Here is a 3571-nt window from a genome sequence, read left to right on the forward strand (position 1 = left end):
GGGCCCATGGACTTGTGGGTGTCCAGCTTCCTTAAAAGATCCCTAACCTGACCCACATCGACCGAGGGAAGGTCGTCCTTTCTCCAAGCTTGCTCGCTTACCTGCCAGGACTGGGGAGCCTGAGGGCCAGCCTCGACAGTGAAGACTGAAGCAAAGAAGGCATTCAGTAGCTCCGCCTTCTCTGTATCTTCTGTCACCAGGGCACCCATTTCATTCAGCAGCAGTCCCACATTACCCCTGGTCTTACGTTTACTGCTGACATACTTGAAGAAGCCCTTCTTGTTATCCTTGATGTTATCCTTTGCCAGACTTAGTTCCAGGTGAACCTTGGCCTTTCTAGTTGCTTCCCTACATGCTCTGGCAGCATTCCTGTATGCCTCCCAAGTGGCCTGACCCTCTTTCCACATTCCATGGAGCTTACTCTTTTCTTTGAGTTTCACTAGGAGCTCCTTGTTCATCCATGCAGGCCTCTTACCTCCTTTACTTGATTTCCTACTCACAGGGATGCACCGGTCCTGAGCATGGAGGAAGAGCTGCTTAAACAGAAGCCAGCTCTCCTGGATTCCCCTACCTTCAAGAGCCTACCTTCAAAAAACCCCCTTTTCTTTGTACAACTGAATTATGGAACTCGCTGTCCAGGGGCATTTTAGAGGACAGAAGTACAGACAAATTAAGACTAAGACAAATTTATGGAGGGTAAGGTCCACTGTGGACCAGATTCAAATATAACAGATTGCTGGATGCTGGGTAAGTTACCCTAAAGCAAAATCACTCTGTGTAAGCCCTTTGTTTATATCCTTCCTCATGAGTCTACAACTGTTTATAATCAAAGAGAAGATTACAGATAAGATGGGCTTGTGATGTGACTTGTAATAGCACCTTACATTTTTACATAAACCAAAAATCAGTATAAAATGAACCAGAATAAGGTTCAAACATTACCTCCGAGTTGGATTAGTCAGTTTTCACTAATCTGTTATTTCTAGGTGACTTGTAGAGGCAAATATGACGCAAGGTTGAGAACTGTGGTTATAGGACTGTTCCAAAATGGTTAATTCTGTAATGGCAAAAGATTGACTTAAATGGAGTATTACGCTCTTCAATTGCCAGTGCAACTAGACTTTTATTTTGATAATGATCAATATAATCAAACAAGAATTTCTTTTCAGTTGGATTAAACAGCAAAGCATTTGATACTCCAAGGCTGAAGTGAATAGCCTTTACAACTGAATATATATAACACTGGCATTTAAAAGGAACTAAATACATACTGGGTTTATTTCCAAGAACCTCACAGTAACATTTAACATACCAACACATGAAAATGCTTTATAAAGCAATGTATTAGCTTGATTAATATTACCAATTTTTGATCTTCTTATACTCTTTGTTCCCATCATTTAATTTACCACTTTTTGTTTGTTTCAAAATACAAAAGGTTATCAGCAACAAAAAGTCACACAGATTTTCTTGTATAGTTAGATACTGCAGGGATGTCAGGAAGGACATCACTGAAGGAAAAAAAATAGGGTTCAAAAGGGTATGAAAATCCTTAGTACCATTTGGATATTGCCAAATATTTATTTACTGACGGGAATGGAGCATCCACAGGCCAAACCTGAGGTGGCAGAATGCAGAAGTGTGAAGAAAAGCCTGAGCAAGAGTACTGCCTAGGTGGCTAAGCAAAAGCTTTTGCATCTCAGAGGGCTATTTCGGAAACCCAAATGCATCTCTGAGCTTTGCATTTGTTTATTATCAAACCACAAAGCAATAACAGACACATTATAATTCTCTGGCTAACACACAAAATTACATATAAATATTACCAATAAAAAAATACATCACTGACTCATCTCTACAGATGACAAGTACAAAGCCAATAAATATTACAATTCTAAAGCATACGTTACTGGTTGCCCTACAGAAGATAAGTACTGCATATGGTAAAAGGCTTTTTTTTTTTTTTTTTTTAAAACACATGTATGTTACTAAAAACTACCTAGAGTTTGAAATTCCTTACTGAACGTATCAGAAAATACACATATACTTCCACGCCAGGCTATTGTATCTTCTCCTATATTCCTCCTCCTTTCAGATCTCAATTTCTTAATGTGTTGGATGAACAAACCTCTACAAAATGCACAAACTCATATTGGTGATACAGACGAGGTATCCCATTATGTCATATACGTGTATATATATTATGTACATAGTATACAAACTTAAAATTGCATTCAAAATGTATAATTTAATACTTAAAGCTACATCAACATTGGTTTGCATCAGCAGGTTTTTTTCTCTGTCTCTGAATTATCAATTTTAGCTTCTCTTCACATTCACCTGTCTTAACTCTTGTGTTCTCAAGGGATGGAGTTTCTGTTAAGCTCAGCCCTGCATAAACTGTGAAGTACAGAAATAAATCTGCTAAGATTAAAATCAGACTCCTGACATTCCTGAATATTCAGTATTTGTGCAGGGGTCTTTCTGGGGCATGGCATTTAATGGTTTAAACTTAGTTAACAGGAGCTGTCCAAAACGAGCCTCGTTCTGAGCGGTGATAACCCAGACCACACACTGCAAACTGAACGGCCACCAGCATTTTAGTAAAAATTCAGAGAAGTCTATTCGATTGAAAAAATCTCCTCCTCTTTATTGCACACGCACCTGAAAAGTGTCTCCTCTCTCTGCAAAGATAGAAAAATGCAATCCTCTAAGGACAGCCTATTTCCAAGTAATTTCTCCTCTCGCATGTGACTGCAGCCTGGGGAATGACAAGTTTTGAAAAGCCTGCATGCTAAAAAGAACACTTCTAAATGGAGAAAAAACCCTGCTTTTCATCCAATGTTTCAATATTATGTTGTAACCTAGAAAGAACATACTTACTGATGCTTAAAATGTTGGTTTCTAGGAAAAGGAAAGACGACGAAATGAAAAAAATTCTTCTCTTAAATAAAATAAAAAGTCCGAACATGCTCCTTACCTCTTCTCAGGGGTGGACATGCAGAAGTGCATTAACAGAAGGAAAAGACATTAAACTGTAAGATGAATAAAGCCCAAAACTGTGTGCTGAAAGAGACCAGGTCACAGAAAATTCTCTCTTAAAAACTGGGTTTGTAGGGGAAGAAAATTTTGAGGTTGCTGTTTTATTTTGAGGTTGCTGTTTTGTAAGTAAATGAAAATACCACAGAATGTTATTTTCAGAAGTGTGCAATGTGGCTAACAATCCTGCTGCCCCTTCTTGGAGCACTAACTGAAAATATTACCACCTTTCAACTTTACAACTTTCTTCAGTTTCTAGCTCTGTAAGAAGCAGAGAATTGCAGTGGACTGACAAAGCTGTTTCTTTGTGTACTGGCCGAAGTTTCTGTAGGGATATTTTCCTTCATGATACAGTAAAACCTCTTACTCCCCATGGTCTGTCAGTCTTGATTTCACTAGAGAACCGTTAGCGGCGAGATGAAGCTCCTGGTACACTGAAGGGCTAGAGGTCCTCCTTGGAGTACCAGACCTGCTTCTGTGTAGGCAGTGAGTAACTGGAATCTAATGCACAGACTGCACTCAACTTCTATGC

This window comes from Egretta garzetta, unplaced genomic scaffold (assembly GCF_000687185.1).
Source record: "Egretta garzetta isolate BGI_Z169 unplaced genomic scaffold, ASM68718v1 scaffold79, whole genome shotgun sequence".
In the NCBI taxonomy this organism is placed as follows: domain Eukaryota; kingdom Metazoa; phylum Chordata; class Aves; order Pelecaniformes; family Ardeidae; genus Egretta; species Egretta garzetta.